The sequence below is a fragment of the Amblyomma americanum genome, chromosome 4, assembly GCF_052857255.1.
Source record: "Amblyomma americanum isolate KBUSLIRL-KWMA chromosome 4, ASM5285725v1, whole genome shotgun sequence".
Lineage (NCBI taxonomy): Eukaryota > Metazoa > Arthropoda > Arachnida > Ixodida > Ixodidae > Amblyomma > Amblyomma americanum.
In genome coordinates this window covers 50657645-50684378 of record NC_135500.1, presented here as the reverse complement: position 1 = coordinate 50684378, position 26734 = coordinate 50657645, and the positions used below count along the sequence as shown (strand labels likewise).

The 26734-nt window shown below is 47.4% G+C and overlaps 1 long non-coding RNA gene across 1 annotated transcript; it reads right to left on the bottom strand.

Moving 5' to 3' along the window:
• Window positions 1-4843: 4843 nt before the first annotated feature.
• Window positions 4844-7200, bottom strand: LOC144130114 (uncharacterized). The gene is made up of 3 exons (XR_013313970.1): window positions 6748-7200; window positions 5460-5631; window positions 4844-5141 (listed from the first exon to the last, which is right to left on the bottom strand). It is a non-coding gene; the product is annotated as an uncharacterized LOC144130114 (long non-coding RNA).
• Between the last annotated feature and the right edge of the window lie 19534 nt (window positions 7201-26734).

Here is a 26734-nt window from a genome sequence, read left to right as displayed (position 1 = left end):
GCTTCCTGCAGACGGCACCTCCGGCCTGAGGGCCGTTTCACATGCATGCGACTGGAACGAAAACAGTCGGTCTAGTCGGTGACGCCGCAGTGCGATTTTCGGCCAGTGCTTTCACACGCAACGCGCAAACTGTTTTATTGTTCTGTAATTATGATTTTCCTGAGGTGGAAGTGAATAATTCGCATGTCATTATTGGAATGAATTTTTTTGTTAATCATGAATACGGTGATGCCACTGAATGTAACTACTGACGTGAAAATAGCGCCGGCTACGAATCCGTCGATATAACCCCTAGCTGAGCACGCTGATCTTCTGTTTCTGTGTAGCTGTGTGCTGTGCCTCTTTCGCCAGCATGGAAACCTCTTCAGCGCTCAGCGTGAGTCTACTGCTCCTTGAAGAGTATTGCTTGTTGGAGAAACAAAAAATCCTCGCTGGTCATGGAGGCAGCGTCTTTGAAGACGTGGACACTGCTCCTGCTGTCTCCATTTTTGAGCCAGAACATCGCCGGCTGCTGCTTCTCGAGGAGTATTTTCTCCTTGAGAAAACAAAGCTCCTCATGAGCCTACCGAACTCGAGGCGGTGGTGGGTGCGGCCAATTTGGCAGAACAGGAAGTCGGAGTCAGAATTTTACACTGCCGTGAGTTGAGATGTTCGATTTTTCGCTTGGCCGCTTTTTTTCATGTGCGCTTGATGTGCTTCTTGCTAAGACATACTCGCGCTTTGCAGATGCCACTTCTCATCTCAGGAGACAAGGAGTATTTTAAAAAATACTTTAAGATGACTCCAGAGAAATTCGAGGAGCTGCACGCCCTAGTGGAGGAGCCACTAACAAAGGACCACACCATACGTGAGCCGCTTCCTTCTCGCATGCGGCTCGCAATCACCCTCAGGTCAGTGGCTTGGCTGCGTGAAAATTTGCTGGATGTCTGTGCGCCTGCTTCCGTTTGTTGATTTCGGATTGACAAATTTACAGTAACCTTCTCTGAAATTTTTGTTTCAGATATCTGTGCTCTGGAATGCATATGCAGGATGTGGCCATGGGATTCAGGGTGGGAATCTCCACAGTGGCAGAAGTAGTGCACTACACCTGTAGGCTGCTGTGGAGAGTGTTGCAGCCAATCTGTTTAAAGGTATGCTGCATGGCAGTATTAACTCAAGGCTGTGCTTGCCATGCTGTGCTTTGTTGCCTCATTCAGTATGGAAATTTGCATGCACTGACCGTAGATGTGGTTGAGTAGTTCGAGTCATAGAAGGTTCTCAGGAGTGTGTGATGAGTCAGTTGGTATCGCATAGTTCAAGAGATTACAAATTTTTGTCTGCAAGACACGAAAAGTACAGAGGGCTTGTGGAGGCTTTCAACAAGGAAACTCGAGCTGAAAGCCTGTCTCAGTGCGTCATCTCTGTATGCTGGCATTTGTTTTTGATTCTTTAATGCTACTCTACAAAGTGCCTGGCATCCATCCAGCACAAACAGAGGAGCTTATACATTGCACTGCGACTCGCATTAAAAAACAGGTTGCATATCAAGAAAAAATGAAGAGCTTAGTTGGGTCACTGACAGTAATCAGTGATGATTACGAAATAGCATTGTTGGTGATGAAGTTGTGTGTTGCAGATAAATGGTACCTAGTAGTGATGCTTGTGTGAGAAACGGGTCTAGTACTGGCCGTGTTGACTAGGTGTTGAGTGCAGTATAGCCCAAGAATGATCATTACTATTTCAATTTAGAGATGTCATCACTGCTATCAGTACACGCTGAGCTCTGTTTACCCAAATTTTACCCATTCACCAATTTTTATTTCAGATGCCAACCACTGAAAAGTGGTTAGAGGTGGCTGCTGGCTTCCGCCACAGGTGGAATTTCCCGCACTGTGTGGGTGCAGTCGACGGGAAACATGTACAGATACAGGCCCCATCAAATTCTGGCAGCCTGTACTACAACTACAAGGTACTAATTTTGCTTTGTCATGCTTCAGAATCAATGCTCATGGTTGCGGTCACTTGCAGGGCACATACTCCATCGTATTGATGGCAGTGGCGGATAGCAACCTAAAGTTTGTGACAGTTGATGTTGGCGGCTATGGTCGTCAAAGTGATGGGGGAACCCTGAGTGCCTCCAGGTTTGGTAAGTGCCTGGAGGGAGGTCTTCTCAGGCTGCCAGCCCCCACACAGCTGCCGGGATCAACAGTAGTGGCGCCACACGTTTTCATCGGCGACGAGGCTTTTCAGCTTCGTCCCGATTTCCTGCGCCCATACTCAGGAAGGTGCCACGAAGACCACAAACGGATCTTCAACTACCGCCTAAGCCGGGCTAGGTAATCGAAGCTATAAAATACTCCCTTCACAACATGTATTACTCAACGCTATTTATTTGCAGGAGGTGCGTGGAAAGCGCCTTTGGCGTTATGGCCTCGAGGTTTCGGATCTTCAGGCGAGTAATTAACCTGAAGCCTGAAAATGTCGACTTTGTGGTGATGGCTGCCTGTGTCCTACACAACTTTTTGATGGACGATGCGTTCTACATGGATGCCACATATGGCGATCAAGAGGACAGCTTTGGGAATGTTGCCCAGGGCCAGTGGCGTGCCACCCTAGACGCTGATGGGGGCTCAGCCATGCTCGACCTGCAGCCTCCTGCTGGCCACAATTTTTCCAGGGCAGCTGCTGAAGCCAGGGATATTTTTTCAACCTATTTTGTAAGCAGTCGGGGTGCTGTACCATGGCAACGTGCGTCTGCAGGACTGCGACCATAGGTCATGATTGATAATAAGGCCCCTGTTAAGAGCATGTCCAGTTCAGCATCCGGGCTTCACCTAGGTGGTGACTGCTTTTGACTTGCTGTACACTTTATGGCGCGTGCGCACACACACACACATATATGTAACAAGCATACTGACACTTCCTGTGAAGTATACTTATTTCATGTCATTGCATGTCGATCATGGCAACCTTTTTGTCTGAGCCTTGCGGTCACATGTGGAACCTGTGTTGGTTGCTTTGTCGACATCTGCATGCTCAGTACTCATTCTTTGCGACTGCTGTACAATGTTTTCCATGCGAGCAACAAAATCTAAAGCCTTAGGAAATGTCGAGTCAGGCTTTGCAAAGAGCTACTGCTGGAGGTTTTTATTATGTAGCCAGGCAGGAGCCTGTGACAGAGGATCAAGTCTAGTGGTAATAACAGAGTTGTTGGTGCAGCTGTAGTTGTAAACATACCTACTGCCGTGGTTTCTGCAGTAGTTGCTTAAAAAGGCCGGAAGTTACAGCTCAAATGCAATTTCCATTTACATAAGCCCTCATAGATTCTCTAGGCGACTAGCCATGATGCTGAAACATGATGTGACTGTAAACCTCAGACAGAGTTTGTTTGGAGTGACCGGGTTATGTCATATAGTTCACTTGGCCTGGCATTTTTGGCTGTGTGTGTGTATGGTAGATGTGGTTGTGTATGTATATAGTGTATATAATGTGTACTTATGCATGTTTGCATTATTTGTTTAATATTTGTGAAGTGAGTGACTACTTGTTTGCTTTGTGAATATTTGTATACATACATATTACACTTGTGGAGTTGTATCCATTCTCTGTGCAGTGATTTTTACTGGCTAACTGCTGTGATTCAGAGCTTCCCTATCCTTAGCATTCCCGTACCATTTGTGTTGTGTCTTTTATAGCCTCTTATAAGGAGATGCGAGCTTGTCAAGCCACCCATGAGGCAGGTTTTTCTCACCCCCCCCCCACCCCATGATGTGCTTGAGCGCATGATGCATATGTGCTAACAAAACACGCGTGTTGACCACCAAAAACCAAACTCTTGGGCAGCAGACCATAAAGGGGCTTTATGAGCACTGCCTAGCCAACAATGATGTCCTGAATCCTAGCAGTACAGGTAGATCATCTACCTGTACCCGCGTCTTTCGGGTCAGCAGCCGGGCCCCATAACCACTGAGCCACCGCGGCGGCACCAAAGCAATGAAAGGGATTGTGTAGTATTTCATAAATAATCTGCACTCTCACCGAGCGCTCCAATGCAAAATACAAAGAGATGAAATTGAAGTTGCACCGTACAATTAGACAAAAAAAGTTTTTTTTCCCATAAAGAAATAAATGCCGAAAAACATTCAACCCCCCCCCCCCCCCCCCATGTTTACTCTGAAATAAAGACCGTAACATGCACGGCCTAGTTATGCCTGAGCAACACCTCGGTTGGTCCCTTGATAGGGTATTCAGAAACCACGGCTAGGCTACGTAAACGCAGTGGGCAGTTTTTTCTCTTTTTAAACAATTGAAACGAGATATTTGTGATTGCACTGTCCTGGCAACTCAGTTTTGCTCACCTTTGTCATCAGCATGCCACATGTGGTCAACAGGTGTTATTCATTCTTCTTTTGTACCGAAAACAGCAAGCGCTACTGTGTTTTTATCGCTTTTCCAGTGCAGATGGCATTGTCTTGAAATAGGTGGCAACACAGGCGTAGTATGTAAGAAAAAAATAAAGCCTGTTTCAACTGTTCCCCCTGAACACAGGGCATTGTGTACCATTGTTCTACGAGCCCTACAAGGTTATAATTTGTCATGGCTTCTTTGCTCAGTCTTTTCTTTTCACAACTGCAGCAGAGTGAAATAAACGTGGTGCCAGACATACCGAATCTGTTTTCACTTCTCTTTATTGTGATGGTGATGCTACCACAAGGTGTGGAGGATACTCTCCCTCGCTGTAGTGGCCTAAAATATTCAGCATTTCGATCTGTAGGTGACGGCGCATGTTCCTTGGCAGAGTTTCTATGTAGGGTTTCAAGGAGAGCAAAAAATGCTCGTCGGCATCTGCTGGCTTGTGTGCCAGTAGTGCACTTCGCACAGATATGAGCCGTGCATTTACAGCGTCGAGCTCTTCCTGGACTCTCTTTCGCTTTTTGGGCTGCGGCGGGCCATTCTGTGCAGTAACACACACAGATTGGCTCGCCGAGCCTTGCTCTTCATTAAGAGCCATAGGCTGAGAGTTGGTGGGCTGCGGCAAGTCAGGACTCAAAAAGATGTCCTCAAAAGAAGCGTCTGGTGTGAAGTCATCGGCCGCAGCTGGTGATCCTGGCCGTGCGTGAGCGTCTATGCCTTCATTCACCACCTCCATGCTGCTGTGTCCACTGCAGTATGGTCACATTAATCACTGAGAGAATGTAGTGATAGGCTTTGACAGCAGCACTGCAAATACAACTGTGGCTCTACTGATAACCATGTCTGCAAACCTGGCATTCACGAAATCAAAGCTGCAATGAAACTACAAACTAAACTGAGGCATCACAATGAACAGTTAGTGTAGTGGATGAAGAATATACCCTGAGAAGCAGTACATGCAACATCCATTTTTGCTGCGAAAACAGTACCTAAATGTTTCTTCTTAAAACTCTCACAAACACGTAAAATGGAACGCGGTGGGAAAGTTGCACTGGAGTAATACTTACTGGCGAGCTTCCATTTGGTCCTTTAAGAACCGCATTCTTTCTAGGTGCACCCAGCACCTACTCTTCGGTAGGACTCCGGCGCCACTTCTTCTCTCCATTTCTATATCCTTTAGTTTTCGGCGGTATGTATCTTTTAAATTCCGCCATCTGCGTTGTACGGATTCTACTGTGGCTGAAAGTATATGAAAATTAGTTACAAATGAAGCCAATTATCTGAAATGAAGAATAAACGCTTTTCAACACATGCCAGAAATTGTTTAGTGTGTTCCCTAGTTGGTTGTGTAAAACAAAACGGGCAGAACTGCACTCCATTAAAAGCAAGGAACATGAACTAAACAAGTACTGAGGATTGGGCGAGCTGGTGGTGATCCGTCGTATTAACAACCAACGCTGAAAAACACAGACATGAACTAAGTATAGCTAAGAAACATTCCCATACCCGCTTCTTAGTTTTGGTGACTACTGGGATCCTTCGTATTTTGAATGAATATTCAGTCATATTCCCCCGTATGTGCCTTCCCGTAAGTGAGTGAAAATGCATACCACAAACAATGACAGCACATGCGAGACAAAACTAGGACGATTTTGTTTGAGCACATAAATGGTCGGAAATGAAACGGCGCTGCCGCAATGATTTCAGGTCCAAAATAATTCTGGTCACTCCAGTGCCTTTATAGCGTGCCGACATTTCACAGCACTCGACTATTTTTCCATTTCGCCGCCATCGGAAACTGCAACACCAACTCGGAGGCATTTGTCTCGCGCTGAGCAGCAAAATATAACGTACTAAACCGGGTACAGGCGTGTGGTCCAGATTCGTGAACAAGGCCGGTCATCATTAGGTTTAGTGTTTCAATTTTCTTGTTTAAGGAATAGAAATTTAACTGAAATGACAGCTCACATATTTTGCACGTGGTTGACCCCCGCAGTGTGTAAACAAAGGCGTGAAAAAAATATCAGCGGAAAAGACGTCGTCGAAACCTTTTTTCTGAGCACCGGTCAGTATACTATGATTTACTGGCATTTTTATGTTCTCATTAAACAAAGCTATGCGCACTACCACTGTTTAAAATGCCGAGAATCCGCATAAGCAACTGCGTACCTATGCAGCGTGCACTGAACGTGCTGCTCGCGTCGACCATCCGAGGTCGTTTATTGTCAAACGAGGGGCGGCACAATCACTCGTGATCAGCACTTCGATGTTATAATTAACAACTTCACGTAGAGTAAGTAAGTACAGTAGAGTAAGTAACTAAAATAACAATGGTCGAAAAGAACTAGTACGCACCTGTGGGGTCGATTGATCGCATGGCATCCCTGATTTCTTCCCAAAGCACAGTTTTGTTGATATTCTTCCTATAATCATTGGATCTTACGTTCCACAGGAGTGGCCGCCTCGCCACTTCATCAATCAGATGCTCATTGAAAGACGCGCGCGTGGCTTCAAAAGAGTGATGAGCGGACATTTTCGATGATTCGATGTGCGCCCACGTGCGCGCGATGCAACCAAAACACACTTTGTGCTTGCCGCTCCCTCCGCTTCTGCCAACACGTGACCACACTTGACGTGACGTCACGATGCTTCCCATTGGTTAGTCGCAGCCCGACCACACCGACGCTGCGAAAAAATTCCAACCGGACGGAACTCGATCGCAAGCCGTCTGCGACTAGACCGACGGCCCTCCCCAGTCGCAGACCGACGGGATTCGCAGTGTCGCAGGCGAAAATCGCATGCATGTGAAACGGCCCTGACCCGACCGGGGGGAATCGGCAGTCGCCTTTTCCTATCCTCCTCTCCATCTTTCACTTTCCTATCTCTGTCTCACAACTCTCCTATATCCTACTCACTCCTTGGTTTTTCCTGTTTTCCTGGCGGCGAGGGTTAACCTTGTGTGACCAACTACCCTGAGTTGAGTCATATTTGGTTATAGTTGAGGTGTACAGCTGGCGTGGGCAGGACTTGCTTTCAAGTTCCTGTCCCGTCCCCTTGTTGGACTCCGTGGTGGGTGGCTGGCACCATGACCGAATAACTAAATTTTCTTTATGGCTCCCCCCTTTCAAAACCTGATCGCTCTCTTAAAAGAGGGCGGAACGAAGCAACAGACTTTTTCCCGAAAAAGAAAACAACCTTCCCAAAGTTCCATGTCATACATAGTACAGTAGAAGGAAAACAGGCAAGAATACTATCACCCTTTCTTGTGTCAAAGTGCCTAACAGATGCACTGGGCCCCGGATATAAGCTATCGAAAATGGCCAGTGGCGACTTATTACTAGAAATCCGTGACCATACCCAAAACTCCAAGATCTCAGACATTCTCTCTATTGGAGAAATCCCAGTCTCCATAACAGCCCACAGATCCCTCAATACCGTCCGTGGTGTCATTTCAGAAAACGACTTCATTCATCTAACAGAAAAAGAAATGCTAGAAGGTCTCAGCGACCAAAATGTCACAGATGTCTATCGAATTAAAATCCGCAAAGACAACAAAGAAATAGATACTAAACACCTGGTACTCACATTCAGCACAAGCACATTACCTGAAACCATCGAAGTCGGATACATTAAAGTTAATGTCAGGCACTACATTCCTAACCCACGCAGATGCTTCAACTGTCAGAGATTCGGGCACGGCTCTCAGAGTTGCCGCGGCCGCAAAGCCTGTGCGAAATGCGCTTCTAAGGACCACAATTCAGAGGAATGTGACGCAGCACTGCGCTGCGCAAATTGCGAAGGAGACCACGCTGCGTACTCCAGGGCGTGTCCGTCCTGGAAAAAGGAGAAAGAAATTATCACCATAAAGACCAAAGAAAACATTTCATTTAAAGAAGCCAGGAGGCGTTTTGCACTAAACAACACATTCTCGTTCACAGCGAAACCAAACTTCGCTGATGTGGTGCGCAGGGGCGTAGCACCACACAGCACTCCGGCACCTGCCGAGGCCACTTCCACCGAGCCTATGGCAGGGCCATCCACGCCCCAGGCAGGGTCAGCGAAAGCTGCCCTGCCATTTTCACAGCAGGGAGCGCCGGTCCATGGGTCGGCATCCCGCAGGACTTCCCCCCGTCAGGGGAGGCCTGAAACTAACACAACCGCGGCTGCGCGGTCCTCCAGCACCTCTGGCGAGGTGATGGATACAACTCCCAGTCCGCCCGCTTTGCAGCGGCGGAACAGCTCTCTTGAGCGAAAAAAAGACAGACCCCTCATAACGGGCCCTGAGCATAAGTAAACACCTTAGCGTTCTCACCCCAAAAATTAACATGGCTTTCTTAATTCAGTGGAATTGTAGAGGAATTATGCGGAACTACAGCGACGTAACACATATTTTAGGGTCAATGCTACCCACAGTTTTATGTCTTCAGGAGACCAATCTTGGTCCACAACATGTGCATATCCTTAAACATTATAACATTTTTAGACGCGATCGCGAGCAGGCAAATCGACTCTCGGGAGGCGTCGCGATTGTCCTTCAAAGCGGCGTCCCTGCTCAAGAAATCAAACTTTACACAAAACTTGAGGCAGTTGCAGTTAGCGTCGTTACCTACAAAACAATAACAATTTGCTCTTTATATCTCCCCCCACACATCACATTAACAATACAAGATTTAGAAGGCCTGATCAATGAATTGCCGGAGCCATATCTGGTAGTTGGCGATTTTAACGCTCACTCCCCGTTTTGGGGAAGCGAACGCTGTGACTCTAGGGGCAAAATAATCGAAGATTTTCTACTCTCAAATAATGTCTGTCTTTTAAACACAGGAAAGGCCACATATTGTTGCCCAAGCTCAGCAAAAATGAGCTTCCTTGATTTAGCTTTCACATCACCGTCTCTTTTTACCGATTTTAAATGGGATGTTTTAAATGATCCTCTGGGAAGTGATCACCTACCCACTGTCATCAGGCTCTCGTCTTCCACTCCACTCATCCCCACAAGACCACGGCGCTGGAAATTTCACCTCGCCGACTGGTCACTTTTTACAGAAAGTGCCACTCTAGATAAAGAATTTTCTGAAGACCTCAGCATAGATGAAATTAATGAAAGATTTACTACATGCATAATATCTGCTGCAACACTCGCTATACCACAAACAACAGGACTCGTACAGAAGAAACACAAAGTATGGTGGACAGAAGAATATACATTTGCAAAAAAAACAGCAAAATAAAGCATGGAGCACCTTGCGCCGGTACCCCACTGCAGAGAACTTACTCATTTTTAAAAGGGCCAAGGCGAAATCGCGGTACGTGCGCAGGAATGCTGAGAAAACCTCCTGGCAGAAATATATGTCCTCTATTAATCTTTCAATACCATCAAAGAAAATGTGGGACAAAGTTCGTAAATTCACTGGTGACCATACTTCCTTCACACTTCCGCTTTTGACAACACCCGGTACTCAAACAACATTAGAAGAACAGGCCAACTTATTGGGTGAGCATTTTTCCACAGTTTCAAGCTCATCCAACTATACACAAACATTTCAAAAGCACAAAACAATAGTAGAAAAACAAAAACTTCCCTTTGGAACATGCATACACGAAGACTACAATCAGGTTATTACAATGCAGGAACTAAACACAGTACTAACATCCGGTAAAATGACAGCACCAGGCCCAGACAATATACATTATGCCATGCTTGCTCACCTCTCTGAGACTGCCATAGAGGCTCTCCTAAAATTTTTCAATAAAATATGGATGAGTGGAGAAATCCCCCAAGCATGGAAAGAAGCAATCATAGTACCCTTCCTAAAACCTGGCAAGCCACCAACTACTCCCACCAGTTACAGGCCAATAACACTCACTAGCTGTATAGCAAAATCATTCGAAAGCATTCTAAACATCAGACTAACCTTCATACTTCAGTCCCGGCAACTTTTAGATATACACCAGTGCGGTTTTAAAAAGACATGTTCCACAACCGATCACATCGTTCGCTTTGAGAACACAGTTCGGGAAGCGTTCATCCACAACCAGCACTGTATCGGGGTCTTCTTCGACATGGAGAAGGCTTACGATATCACGTGGAGGTTGGGTATCCTCCGTGACCTAGCGGACCTAGGTATCCGCGGCAGGATGCTGAGCTGTTTGAATGACTTCCTAACCAACCGCACGTTCCGAGTCCGCCTAGGTGCAACCTTCTCCGACACTTTTACACAAGAAACTGGCGTACCCCAGGGGTGCATCCTCAGCACGACCTTATTCATCATCAAAATGAACTCAATAGGAAAAGTAATCCCAAAATCTATAATGTACTCTGTTTACGTAGACGACCTCCAAATAGCATGCACGTCATCCAGCATACCCACCTGTGAGCGACAGATACAAATAACAATAAATAAACTGGCTACCTGGGCAGATAGAAACGGATTTAGATTTTCCCCTCAGAAAACAGTAGCGGTTCTGTTCTCTTTGAGACGAGGCCTACAGGCCAACCCCACAATATATCTAAACCAAACCCAATTACCTGTCAAACAAGAACATAAATTTCTAGGGATAACTTTCGATAAAAAGCTCACTTTCTTGCCACATATAAACACCTTAAAGAAAAAAGCTTCCCAAGCCCTCAATGTGCTAAAACTACTGTCAAGAAAACGCTGGGGATCTGATAGGGCATGCCTATTACATATATATCGTTCTCTGGTTCGCTCTAAGTTAGACTATGGGTGCATAGTATATGGCTCAGCAAGACCGTCCTACATAAAACGACTAGATCCTATCCACAATCTTGGTTTAAGGTTGTCTTCTGGTGCTTACAGAACTTCACCAATAGCAAGTCTGTATGTGGAAACGAATGAACCTTCCTTAGAAGATCGAAGAACTGCACTAACTTGTACATACATCCTCAAAATCCTTTCTCACCCCAAACATCTCTGTTACTCAATCGTCACGAAATGCCCATCCAGAATACTCTTCAACAACAAGCCTCACGCAATTAAGCCGTTGCTCTTGCGCTTCGAAGAAAAATGCCAAGCACTAAACATACTAAATGAAATTAAAAATATTGCCCCAAGATGCGAAGCGCTACCACCGTGGTACACTCTTCCCACAGTGTGTGACGTCACACTAACACGCCTCAGGAAAACTTGTACACCACACGACCAGATAATACAAGAATATCTAGCACTACAAGAAAAATACAGAAATTACACTCCATTTTATACTGACGGGTCAAAAACTCATGCTCATGTAGGAAGCGCAGTAATACAAGGAAAAAATGAAAATGCAGTACGACTTCCCTCATGTGCTACAGTTTTCACCGCGGAGTGTTATGCTATTAGTGTTGCGGTGCAGAAAATAACAAATGAAAACATCAAAAACAGCATCTATACAGATTCACTGAGCGTCCTTACAGCATTAAACTCTAAAAATGCCACGGAGCCACTGATTGGAAGCATCATACATAATATAGTAAAGGTCACAACACAAAAACATGTTATAAAATTGTGCTGGGTTCCCAGTCACGTTGGCATTCAGGACAATGAGAGAGCCGACATGTGTGCTGCACAAACCAGAACCATGGAAATAAAACATGTGAATTTGCCTCCTAGGGATTACATGAAGTTAGTGCATAGCAGACTAAGAGACAAGTGGCAAGCTTCTTGGGAAAATGAAGGACACAACAAGCTGCATACCATAAAGCCCATTATAAAAGAATGGAAATCATGCCACCATAAAGAGCGTTTTATCGAAGTGATTTTATGTCGTTTACGCATAGGTCACACACACATCACCCATAACTTCTTATTAACAAAAAAAGACAAACCTGTGTGTGAAATGTGTGGTGAAGAGCTCACAGTAAATCACATTTTAATTTCTTGTTCGCATCTCGAAGAACTTAGACAAAAAGTTTTTACGGTATTTTACAATGAACACATTTTATTTCATCCCGCATTGCTTTTAGGCGAGCAAACACTCGTCGAATTTTCACTTGTTTGTAAGTTTCTAAAGAAAGCCAGTGTTTTAAATCTATTATAATGTAACCTCTGTACACTTGACATAGCATCATCTAACCTTGTGTTTGGCGCATGATAGCCATAGTTGCTTATGCGCCATAAAACCCCATACAACAACAACAACCAGCCGCTGTGCCGGCTCAGCAACTGCACGCGCGCGCGGCCACGTATTGGGGTGTCACATTTTGCTGAATTGAGGTGTTACAGCTATGATCACGCGATTTAGCCCCGCATCTTGAAATCTGAGAGCAGACACGAAACAAGCAATTGGAAGTAGGAAGAGCTAACACTCTTAAAAGAATAATTAAGCGTGGTAATGAATGCTTTGTGGGTGGAGTGCAGCACATGTCTATAATGTGATTATTTCTTAACTTCACTCTGCGTATGATTTGAGAGGGAAAACGCAGAGGTCATTTTTAATTGCAGATATCTGTAGAGCTACAGAGCCTAGATGAAAAATTTTCACGGATGGATGATACGTGATTCAGTATACATCATTACCATCACCTATTTTTACCCCCTTTCAGTTACCGTTTAAGGGTATGATGCAACAGCATTAATGGCCACTGTCTGCACCTCACCTTGCGAAACCTTGTTCGCATACATGCATTTTGCTACTAATTTAATCACTAATCTCTTAATTTGTGCCTCTAGTATCTCACACACACTCGTAGTAAACACTCGTAACCTACCACATCATATAAAAAACCGCTCGAACAGATATAATAATAATAATAATAATTGATTTTTGGGGAAAGGAAATGGCGCACTATCTGTCTGGTATATCTTTGGACATCTGAAACGCATCCGTAAGGGAAGGGACAAATGAGAGAGTGAAAGAAGAAAGAGGTGCTGCAGTGGAGATCTCCGGAATAATTTCGACCACCTGGGGATCTTTAACGTGCACAGACATCACACAGCACACGGGCGCCTTAGAGTTTTCCCTACATGAAAACGCAGCCGCCGCAGTCGAGTTCGAACCCGGGAACTCCGGATCAGGAGTTGAGCGCCCTAACCACAGAGCCACCGTGGCGGGTACCGAACAGATATGAAACCTCGTTTTTCACCAGGGATGCCTGCACCTGAGACTCTGCTTGCACATTGATAACAACTTGTGGCGTAGCGAGCATTGTGATCTTTTACTGCTTTCAAGCTACACCCCCTCCGAGGACTTGGAGCTACCCGAGGACTTGGACAAGCCACGCTCGTAGCAGGCCGACAGCCATTTATGCTTCATGACTATACTCTGTTTCATACATCAAGTGCAACGCAATCAAAGCTAGCGCTCTTGTTTGCGCTGCCTACACCCACGACCAAATAGTAGTAGACACTATAACATAGGAAATGCTTTGCCTGCAGGCTTGCTACATCCAAGAAGAGCTTCAAATGGGCCTAGTTGGTTTGTAATATTCGACATTGCTATTGCGCTACTCATGGTTTACACAAACAAGAACGACACATACAGACGGCGCAAACTATCAACTGATTTTATTGCGTGGGAAATTCGTTTTATATGAAATGTTAAGATGAGAAAAGAAGGGACACAAAAACAGGTAGCTTCATGGAGATGAGTTGTCTAATCTTCTGCTGACAGGCATGTGTGGAGGATGCAGTCTTTTCACTTCTACCGAAGGGTCGCTTATGCAAGTGCCTTCCTTCTCAGACGTCATGCAAAATGATTCATAAAGCTCCCTTTGCATTTTATCTTGGGATCGCAGGATGACAGCGGTGCTATCAAGCAATGGCTTACAGTTTTTGCACTTGGAGCAATGCACCGCCAGATTACCCGATGCCCTGTCTGTATGTGTCGTTCTTGTTTATGTAAACCATGAGTAGCGCAATAACAATATCGAAGATTACTACATCCCACATTCGTCATGAACCCAATTAAATGCACTCTTACTGCTGACGACACACTGTCACTTTCTCATGCCTTAGACCACTCGGTCACAGAACAAGTGCTGAGTAACACACCTCTCTTTATTTTACGCATGGACTACTTCTGTACCTTTCACAACGTTGCACCTGATGTATGAAACGGAACATAAATCCACCTCGTCGTATGCTTTGTGGCACTCCTTTCTGTGTCCGATTTGCACCTAGTACAGCTTGTCGAACACAAATTTCTTTTCAGGCGGCATACGGTTCAGCCAAAGACCGTTTTGGCTGAACTTTCAAAAGGCAAAAAGATGTCCCAGAAACTTAACGAGAACCTAGGTGTTGGGGTCCCGCACAATGCAGGACTGCTGGAATTCAAGCCGCACATAACCTACGTACAGAAAGGGTTCTGGTGCAATGTTTAACATTGTGTTCAGCTGGCTTTAAATTTTTCTTAACAAAGAACAATTCACATCCTGCCTTGAGATCATGGTGCAAGAACTATTTAGATTTTGATACCACAGCCAAAAGCGCGACCAGAGCTTGTTTGCCAATCATGTATTTTAGTGCAGAATACCTGTGCCACAAGAAGCAGGCCCATCAAGCCACAGTGGCCATCACCACTCGGTGCAACAGCGTGTACATATGTGTGCAGCATGGACATCAGTCAGTACCTTGTCATTTTTCTTTGTGTTCTACTTGCTGGGACTACATGAATGGGCAGGAAAACAGCAATAAGTGTTCTCGTAATTCGGTGCTTGCCGTCGAAATGCATTTATTGCAAATTTTTTTGTTTTATCCTCATATGGCAGCTAAGAACATGATTAACTATGCTGCCAAAAAAAATTTTGGCAGCATAGTGTAGTGGCGCAGCGGATAAGCAGTTCACCACTGTCCTGCAATGGCAGCTGCTCCCAGCTGCAGGTCTTAAATGACCCAGGCCTCTTCTCAAATACCAATCGTTCATTTAGCTGCCACCTGCCAAGGTGGGCAGTTTGCATTGGGCAGGCAGGCTTTGAGGATGCCACAAAGTCACGTGACGTATAGACGGGCCACCTGCCTCCTAGCTTGCTCCCTGGGGACTACTTTCCAGAGTCATACTTGTGATTTTTCGCTTACAATGCCAACACCGACACCGCACTTTCTTGACAATGGGACCTTCAACGCTACCACATTAAAAAGACGCACACACTTAAGACTGTTTGTGAACGGCGTGATGTAATCAGATGCCATGCAGCCGGCAATTGTACATCTGCATGGCTATAGTGCCTAGAATATACTTGCTAGTGTGCCGAGGGTGCGCGCTCGCGTGGTCGCTGCGGTAATGCCTTCCTGCAGCCACCGCGTGGTGGCGCTGCCAGTCGCTAAGGTGCCACCACGCCGCGTTCCCTGCCGAGGCAGCGTAGGTGCGGCAAGTCTGGCGTTGGTGTGCTGCGCTTTTCACTACGAAAGCCTATCTCTGAACGCTTTGAGAGCACTTTTGGCATAAAAACACTAATGGCTGCAGATAATCTTACCGGCCTGGCATTACCAGGAGAAAGTCCTGGACTGAAACAGCGCTCGCCGAAGCGTTTGACACGTACCACCGGTCCAGTTTGCTAAATTTTTATTCGTTTATTCTTTGTTGTGAGCCGCGGAAGGACTTAAGCAGAAGTCATATTGACTGCCTAATGTTCAGCGAGGTACCCAACTTGAAATAAGCAACGAAAGGTGATGCTTTGGCCGCATTACGTTGTTGTGATTGAACGATCGAGTACGGTCCGGACTCATTATTGCTACATGGAAACTTCCGATCAATATTTTATTCGACTAGGGGCCAGTCAGAATCAGAATCATGTTTATTTACACAAGAAGGAAATACAGCCTGGATAAATGTATACAGAAGGAGGTCCCATAGTCAGCGACAGTACTGGGACCTCCTATATTGTTTATCAAAATGCTAAAATAAATGCAAACATAGCAGTAGTAATAAGAAGCTGATGAAACAATCTTGCCGTTACAAATTTCCGCGGCAACACACATATTATATACAGGGGTGAGTAGGCATATAGAACAACCAAGCAGAATAATGAAAATAGAAGTTATACAGTGTTTACAGTTATACAGTTATTCAGTACTACTTATAAATTACAATATTACTAAAAAAGCAATAAACTGAACAGCAAATTGGCGATAGGAAAAATAGTGCACATATTAAAAGCATGTGGTGTACATCTGATGTAACACCTTATAATTCTAAAATGTGGTCGCTTGTCTAACAGCTATTGTGAACTATTAACGCTTTTAGTTAATAATAATAATTGTTTTTTGGGGGAAAGGAAATGGCACAATATCTGTCTCATATATTTGTTGGACACCTGAACCGCACCATAAGGGAAGGAATAACGGTGGGAGTGAAAGATGAAAGGAAGAAGAGGTGCCGTAGTGGAGGGCTCCGGAATAATTTCGACCTCCTGGGGATCTGTAACGTGCACTGACATCGCACAGCACACGAGCGCCTTAGCGTTTTTCCTCCATAAAAACGCAGCCGCCGCGGTCGGGTTCGAACCCGAGAACTCCGGATCAGTAGTCGAGCGCCCTAAACACTGAGCCACCACGGCGGGGCTTTTAGTTCATTTTTAAATTTACATACAGGTTTAGTGTTTTTTTAATTCCACCGGTAGGTATTCCATAAGGAGAATGATGAAAAATAAACTTTTTGCTTCCCATAATTGGTGCGTACTTGAGGCAGAATTAGGTTCCTGTTAATCGCAAATCTCGTGGTGCTGGTGTTGGTGAGCTCTGGCCTTTGGATGGATTGAAATGAAATATGTTCATTAATTACTTTGTATATGAAGATACCAAGGTTAAGTTGGACAGGTTGAGGTACGGAGAGAATTCGCAGTGAATTGAGTAAAGATTGAGCATTAAAATCGAAGGGGCTGTGTGTTAGTATTCGGACTGCTTGATTTTGAACTACTTGTAACGATGTCAAATGAGTATTGTAGGTGTCACCCCAGCATGTTATACAATAAGAGAGATGGGAATGTATGAATGAGTTATACAAGGTTAAAAGTACAGACTGATTAAAGTAAGGGCGAGTTCTGATGAGAATTCTTAAGCCATATGCTATCTTCCATTTAATGCCAGAAATGTGGCAACGAAATTTTAAATGGCGATCTAATTCTTCTGCTAAAAACAATGATGATTCGCTGACTGGAATGACGTGCGGGCATAGGCAAATGGGGGGAACAAAAGTAGTTGCGATCCACGCATCGCGATCGCGGGCGAAGGATATCGTATACACCTTCATGCAGAGTGAGCGCTCGGCTAGCTCTGTCCAGGTGGAAAGACAAAGTCGTGGCCCCCATTAATTCTCAATGGCGAGCAGAACATCAAACCCGGAATGGCGTCGCATATAGGTAAAAGAAAAGCAGGGCACTCTCGCTCTTTCCCACCACAGGGTCCGTCTTCAAAAATCGCATGCGACGATCAACACAAGCAGTTGGAATAGGTCTCACTACTGATGTGTTTTATTTGCAAATCACAGCTTGCTTCATACAACTTATGCAGGTGTGTATGAGCTTGAGCTTCCCTTTGTAATGGAACAAAATAAAATGGTAATTGTACCATTGATTCTTACTTACAAATCTGGAATACAGTAAAACAGATAAAAAACAGAGCTTGTTGTAAGCACGCGCTTGCTTTGTACTTTTCCGAGAAAATACACTGTAGCGACCACAAGGCTGCGTTCTGGCATCAAGCTTCCAAATGTTACCATTCTTTCTATATACAAAGCGGCAAAGTTGTTTTTTTTTCCGCTCCATAACGTGCGTAGGCTACAGAGCCAGCAGGTGCTTCAGATATTTTGGTCCCGGTTGCAGGAATACAAACTGAGTCCAACGGATGCTGATCTTCAATAGCAATACAACCCATCTGCTGCTGCGGGCATCACTGGGCTGCTCTGTTGCTGCCGGCCCGTCGGAAACATCGTCGAGCGTGCTTGGCGGTCCTCCACCGGCACTGCGCATTTGCCGTTTAGTGACAGGTTGGTCACACAGGTTCCTCACTTTTCTTTTCGATGTCTTCTTAGGCAGAAGGTATTTCGGATAGCTGTCGAATACTGCTGGCATGACATCGGGCGTGAGACGTAGTCTATCTGGCGAGCTCGTTGACACCGTTGTCCGTCTCTAGATGTAGCAGTCTCCAAAATGTTTCTCGCAGAAAACACACGCTGGAGTCAAGTTGCGGTCCTGTCTTTTGATCAGCCGCTCCCACTCCGCAAGCCGTGTTGGGTCCGAGGACACACAGAACATGGAAGCCTTGCTCGGATTCAACCGGTAGCCACTCCGACGGAGCGGCACGAAACATGTTTTTTCCCGGCCTTGATGCTTCGACTTTACCATCATTAGTCGCTGTGGTTTTCCCTCACATGGAACAGCACGGAAAAAACAACAGAAAAAAGCGCAGATGCGACCAAAATGTTATAATCCACACCGCGCACGACCAACACAACTGCAGCGATTGCGGCATGTCCGGTAGCGACGGCACCTTTACGACGAGCAGTGCCCCTCGCGACCAAAGTTGGCAGGCATCGCGCGCGCTGCCACCCTCTCCCATTGGGAGAGCGCTCCGCTCGACACACTAGTAGGATATTCTAGGCACTATGGCATGGCTCTACATAGCCACCACCAAAACACTGCTGCACCCCTTGTGACCTGCACGCTAACCTCTTGAAGACAGTCGCCGCCATACCACAGCCCATGCTCGGCGCCATTATAAGGGTATGATGCGATAGCTAGTGGGTTAATGCCCATATATGCAGAATTAGTCTACTTTCCTGGGAGTCCTCATGCCACGGCTAGCACAGTGGTACAGCAGTTAAGTGGTGCCATAGTGCCCTGGGATAGCAGGTGCTGCCAAAGGAATAATTCGTGCAATGCAGGTAGCGCTTCACAAGCCACTACCATGGGATGGCAGATGCTGCCACTGGTGGAATTTGTGCGATACAGGTGTTGTAGGCAGTAGTGTAGCCACTGCATAGGGCTAGAGTGAGAACGCGCCTGGCTGCGCGATCACGTGATGCACGCTGTGCAAGCCGCGCGAGCTCGTTCGGGGCAATGTTCGCCTGCCCAGTCAATAAACCGGTCGCTGGTCCGGCTTTCCTCAACTCAACAGCAGGTTGTCCCTCTCGAGCAACCTCCCGCAGCCAATCATTAATCTAACGGCTACATGCCAGGTTGCATGAGTTCGCCATCTTTTATGGTTACCATTGAACTTTAACACACACAAGTTTTCGCTCCATAGAGCAAGCAAGGCTTCTGCCTCAAAATAAGTTTCGTATTTGTATTAGTAACCTGCAGATACAATATACATATCATGCAGAAAGTAGCCATACTCTAAATGAAGGCACAGCGCACGAAAGGCGGGACTGAGAAAGAGACAAACACAGCGCTGACTTACGACTGAAAGGCTTTATTGCTCGCACGCAATAAATAGGCGAAAAGGAGCACAATCAACAGAAGAACCGCATCAGTGATGATTGTCAAAGAACACTACAAAAAAAAACGCACACAACAAAAAAGCACACAATCACAACCTACACAAGCGAACTTAACTGTTAAGATAGTCAATTTCTTTTTGTGTTAGCGCGACGGAAGGTTTGCTGACGCAGTTGTCAAGTCCCCGGTGAATTAAAAGAGCTTCCACGATTTCCCGCGTACGTTGGTCTTTATGTTTATACAGTATTTTTGTACGGCCGAAAAAAAAGGAGTGCATTTACAGGATAGCCAATGTATAACCAAATTGCTTTTGGGGGGTGGTTTTAGGGAGCGTTTATGCTCACTTAGGCAATCATTAAGGCAGCGCCCTGTTTGGCCAATATAAAATCACCCACAGGATAGCTCTATCTTATAGACAACATTTTTACGGCACTGCACATAGGGTGATTCGTGATTTTTTCCGCATTCGGCAGGGGGAGGTCCTTCACGGTTTACGGTTTTACACAAGCGCTGCAGTTTGTTCGGGGCAGAAAAGATCACTCTGACACCGGCTTTTCCTGCAATTCTTTTCAGGTTATGTGATACCTTGTGCACATAAGGTATCACCCCATAGTTTCGGTTTTCTGCTGCAAGCGAACTCGTTGTTTTTGTTCTGAATTCGGCAAGAATTTTCTCCTCTACAGCACGCAGGATGTGGTCTGGAAAGCCGGCCTTTTTCAGCCTCATGATCTGGCTTCTGAAGCTAGATTGCATTTGATGGGAACATGACCTGGAAATGGAATTTTTGAGGGCGGCTGTCGCGACGCCTCGTTTTACTATTTTTGAATGAGAGGATGAGTAAGATACAAGCCCTTTTTGTGCTTGATACAAAAAGGGCTTGTATCTTACTCATCCTCTCATTCAAAAATAGTAAAACGAGGCGTCGCGACAGCCGCCCTCAAAAATTCCATTTCCAGGTCATGTTCCCATCAAATGCAATCTAGCTTCAGAAGCCAGATCATGAGGCTGAAAAAGGCCGGCTTTCCAGACCACATCCTGCGTGCTGTAGCGGAGAAAATTCTTGCCGAATTCAGAACAAAAACAACGAGTTCGCTTGCAGCAGAAAACCGAAACTATGGGGTGATACCTTATGTGCACAAGGTATCACATAACCTGAAAAGAATTGCAGGAAAAGCCGGTGTCAGAGTGATCTTTTCTGCCCCGAACAAACTGCAGCGCTTGTGTAAAACCGTAAACCGTGAAGGACCTCCCCCTGCCGAATGCGGAAAAAATCACGAATCACCCTATGTGCAGTGCCGTAAAAATGTTGTCTATAAGATAGAGCTATCCTGTGGGCGATTTTATATTGGCCAAACAGGGCGCTGCCTTAATGATCGCCTAAGTGAGCATAAACGCTCCCTAAAACCACCCCCCAAAAGCAATTTGGTTATACATTGGCTATCCTGTAAATGCACTCCTTTTTTCGGCCGTACAAAAATACTGTATAAACATAAGGACCAACGTACGCGGGAAATCGTGGAAGCTCTTTTAATTCACCGGGGACTTGACAACTGCGTCAGCAAACCTTCCGTCGCGCTAACACAAAAAGAAACTGACTATCTTAACAGTTAAGTTCGCTTGTGTAGGTTGTGATTGTGTGCGTTTTTTTGTAGTGTTCTTTGACAATCATCACTGATGCGGTTCTTCTGTTGATTGTGCTGCTTTTCGCCTATTTATTGCGTGCGAGCAATAAAGCCTTTCAGTCGTAAGTCAGCGCTGTGTTTGTCTCTTTCTCAGTCCCGCCTTTCGTGCACTGTGCCTTCATTTAGTACCATGTACCGACTAGCCCAGATTAACACCTTATTGTAGCCATACTCTTTCATTAAGAGTACAGAGTGAGCACTGATGACTTTTTAGTGGACAATACGTTTTCGTCAGCTGTTCACAAAAAGAAAAGACCATCATTTCGCCAGTTGCGGGAAATATTTCCTAGCAAGAGGGACATATGCGCAAGCTTGTAGCTTCATTGTGTCCGAGTTCTCACCCTCGAAAATAATGCATGTTTGCCAAAGCGGAAAGAAGAGGTGCACTGTTGCTCCAAGTTGTGCATTAAAAATTACAGAGGAGAGAGAGCAATACACAGCAGATAAGAACAAGCATTGAGGTGCATAATGTTTTCCCTTCATTTGCATTTGTCAGCTTATTTTTTTTCTAATACACCCTGAGCTTCTGCTGCTGTTCTGGTGGCAGACTCAATGGTTGTGCATGCGAACAGCGTCGTCTGAATAAACCAGGAAGTCCTGCATTTGTTGTGCTTGTTCCTTACTTTACCCAGCGATATAATTCGCAATGCACTGGTATGTACGGACGTGGGCCGACTTGTCAAGAACGCGATGCTGCGGGAGGAAAGGTGAAGCTTCAAATCTGCTATGTTGGTGACTCGACCGTCATACCTCTGTCGTTTATGTAGGTACGTGGAAGCGATTTAATCTGTTGCTGTGAAACCACTGCCTGCTTTAAAATTTCGCTCCCTTTTCCTCCGCAGAACATTACGCGAGCGCTCTAACACAAGCCTACTCGCGTTCGTACACAAGCTTACAATTCTTTCGTGCATGCAGTAAACGCTATGCGAGCGCTCTAACGCAAGCCTACTCGCGTTTGTACACAAGCTCACACTTTTTTCGTGCATGCACAGACACAAAAAAAATGGCGCCAAGAACAAGTGCATCTTCCTCACCTGAATAGGAAGAGAACTGATGCGTACTGAGCCTCGACACGAACCCGTGATTCTGCTCGTCGTGCTGCAACAATTGGCCACGGCGGGCAAACATATTAGTACACTGATCACAACTGTAGGAGGCTTTCGCACTACCACTAAGAGAGCTTGCAGCTTCGGGATGCTGCTTTCGCACATGCCTCCTTCGAGATTGCTCCAAAACAAACTCAGCTTGGCACACAGGACACTGATACTTATCTCGTACAGGTGATTCTGCGGGTGGTGCGCTTGGTCCCTCCATTCCTAGAAGGGCACCTCGGCGACAGACACAAACACAATTCACACTGGCAAACAAAGAACGCGCAACGGAGCCAACAAGGAGAAACTGCGCGCCCAGCGCAACACAGAATATGGCAACGGCCACAAAGAAAGCTCAACGGAGCTGAGGCTGGACAATGCGGTAAAAAAACAGTGCAATTACTGCAAAGTTTACAGCAATTGGCGCAACAGCAAGATCGCAGATCCAGGCATCAGCGACGACGCTTGCACGATGCAACGGCCCAACGGGGGACAAAACTGCGGAACAAAGGAGTCACGTGATCATGTATAATACAAAAACAAAATTCAAATCACATAAAAACAAAACTATAAAAAGTTTCTGTAAAATTTATAAGCATTGTTTTCAAATACGATACTAAAAATTATTTCAGCTGGACAAACAACACAAACAAATTTAGCCAGGGGAAGGGAATTACCACTAGGGACGGGGAAATCTAAGGGCGGAGTCAGACCTAGGGAGGACTGGGACGGGTTGAACCACACAAACAAAAATAGACTTTGCCTCCGCGGGGTTTACGCGCTTCGGCGTACTGGTTGTCTCAGTGTTCCCAACCAACTTAGGATGCGGACTGGCATTAGCTTTCAAGCGCAAGTAGAGTTTGATATTAAACATTGTTAAAGCATTTAACCCGCCGCGGTGGCTCAGTGGTTAGGGCGCTCGACTACTGATCCGGAGTTCCCGGGTTCGAACCCGACCGCGGCGGCTGCGTTTTTATGGAGGAAAAACGCTAAGGCGCCCGTGTGCTGTGCGATGTCAGTGCACGTTAAAGATCCCCAGGTGGTCGAAATTATTCCGGAGCCCTCCACTACGGCACCCCTTCTTCCTTTCTTCTTTCACTCCCTCCTTTATCCCTTCCCTTACGGCGCGGTTCAACGATATATGAGACCGATACTGCGCCATTTCCTTTCCCCAAAAAACCAATTAAAAAACCAATTAAAAACATTGTTAAACCCGCAGTTGACAGCAAGGATGCAAGGCTTAACACGACATTTATTATTGCAATATTTCAAACTATAAACTCGTTAATATAAGCGTGGCATAAATAAGAAAAGAGCTTTCTTGAGTTTTAATTGAAGCGACAAGAAAATAGCCAAGTTCGAGCCAAGCCAGGATAATTCCAAATCCGATCGAGGGAACAGAATTTTCCACCCGCCGCGGTGGCTCAGTGGTTAGGGCGCTCGACTACTGATCCGGAGTTCCCGGGTTCGAACCCGACCGCGGCGGCTGCGTTTTTATGGAGGAAAAACGCTAATGCGCCCGTGTGCTGTGCGATGTCAGTGCACGTTAAAGATCCCCAGGTGGTCGAAATTATTCCGGAGTCCTCCACTACGGCACCTAATTCTTCCTTTCTTCTTTCACTCCCTCTCTTATCCCTTCCCTTACGGCGCGGTTCAGGTGTCCAACGATATATGAGACAGATACTGCGCCATTTCCTTTCCACAAAAAAACCAAAAAACCAAACCAACAGAATTTTCCCGCTTAGTCAGTTTTCTCCCAGATGGCGCCACGTCAACCTGCAGCGCGCTGCATCTCAGCAGTGACGTAGACGCTTGGCGAGGAGGTCATGCGGGGCCTTGTAAAGTTATCTAGGTGGTTGGTCGAGGCCCCCCGTGACACCCGCGACACTGTGATTGCTGCGCTAACGGCGGCCGTACAGGCCCTCATCGAGGAGCTGCCTGCTTCATCCCCAGCACGACAGTTGTGTGCAGTAGCGCTCGCCGCGCAGCGTGCCCTCACCAACCATGGCTAGCTCAGCTTCGTCCCGGCCGCGCGTGCTGCAGTCGAACTGTAACTCCCTGCGCCGCCGACAGGCTGAGCTGGCAGAGCACCTGCCGCAAAACCCCTTCGACGTGCTGGCACTGCAGGAAACGTACTGCCGCGCCGAACAGCTATCTCTGCCCGGGTTCGTGGGCTACAGCAGTGCCACGGAGTGCGGTGCAGTGGCCTGCCTCGATGCCCCATGCCTCAACCCCTCTCACCCCGTCGGCAAGCCCCGTACAGCCGTGTATGTGCGCGCCGACCTTCCACATACAGTACACAACGTCGCGGACCTCGCCTGTGGCCCCACCGAGTGTGTCGCTGTGTCTGTTCGCATCCGGGGCACTGACACCTCGGTGGCGAGCGTGTACACGCGGCCCGCCGTACCGAGTGACCCCGCTTTCCTGACGCGTCTCACACATCGTCTAGGCGGGGACTGCATCCTGTGCAGCGATTACAATGTTCATCACACAGCATGGGGCTCCCGACGGTGTGATCTACGCGGACGGGACCGTTATGACGCTGCTCTCTCCGCCGGGCTACTGCCCCTCAATCGCGGAGGCGCAACTTTCCTGAATGCACTGAGAGCGCCCACCGCCATCGACGTCACATTCGCCTCGCAGGCCTGTGTGTCAGACTATGTGTGGCAGTGCGCACCAGACACGCACGGCTCCGACCACTACCCCATCGCCGTCCTACCAGCCATCACGCGTCCCTGCACGCGTTCGTACACTGTGATCAGGTGGGAGGTGTTTCGTGAGCAGTGCGCGTCGATACCGGAGGGTGCGGACTTCCTCACGTGCATAGTGCAGTGCGCGAGGGCGTCATCCACCGTGTGCGTGGTGCCGATCGGTGCGCCCGTGCCTGACGTGAAGCTCCTCAACCTGCGCGCCGCCCGCCGACGCGCACAGAGGCGCATGATTCGCACGCGACGCCCGTCGGACAAGACAACCTATAACCGCATCGACGCGGTCTGCTGTCGCCACGCACATCGCCGCCACCGACAGAGCTGGGCGTCGCTCTGCTACACGTTCGAGGACCCGCACAACCAATGCAGGGCCTGGCGTATAGTGCGCGCTCTCCTCAACCCAGGGCTGCCCAGACACCCCGTCCTTGCGGCAGCCATCCACCTGGGCATCAGCACCGAGGAGCTGGCTGAGCGCCTAACGCTCCAGTTCATCCCCGCTGCAACACCTGCACGGCCAGATCTTGCGCTGCCCCCTCCCCCTGCTCGTGTCATCTCCGAGCAAGTTCAGGGGCAGATGCTCGCGCTATGCGAGGACGCTCTAACCATCCAAGAGCTACAATCTGCCCTATCAACGCGCAAACGCAACAGCGCACCGGGGGAGGACGGCTTAACATACCAAATGCTGCGCAACCTGGACGTGCCGCAGCGCCAGACTCTCCTCGAGTCGTTCAACGAGGTGTGGAGGAGCGGCGCACTCCCAGACACCTGGCGAGCAGCGGTCGTCATCCCCGTCCTCAAGCGGGGCAGGCAGAGGAGGCTGCTCACATCGTACCGCCCCATATCACTCACCTCCGCCGCGGTGAAGACCATGGAGGCAATGGCACTGGGCCGGCTTAATTGGATCACGGCTGCCTGCGACGCGCTCCCCGCGCGCAGCAGAGCGGTTTCCGCCACCTGCGCAGCACCGCGGACTGCCTCTCCGATGCGGTGGCCACACTCGAACAGGCTCGCGCCCTCGGAGAGGTGGCCTTCCTCGTGCTGCTCGACATAAAGAGCGCTTTCGACTGCCTGCCCCACCGGGCCATCATCGACGCCTCCACCGCTTTCTGCAGGCCTTCCTGCAGAACCGCTACATGTGTGTCCGCGTGGGAGAGACCATCAGCTCCCGGCACACGGTTCCGTGTGGCGTGCCCCAGGGCAGTGTGCTGAGCCCTTTTTTATTCAATCTTGTGCTCGCGCAGCTCCCCAAGTGCATTCCACCTCGCGCGCGGGGCCGAGTGCGCATCGCAATCTACGCGGACGACATCGCGGTCTTCGCACGGGCGCCCACCTGCCACGGCCGTTCTGCCCGCATCCAGATTCAAGAGACCCTCGGCGCCATCGCGGACTACCTTCGGGGAGTCGGCCTCGCCTTGTCGCCGCAAAAGAGTGAAGCCTGTTTCACATGGTGCGACGGGAACGAAAAATTACGGCCCGGTCGCACTG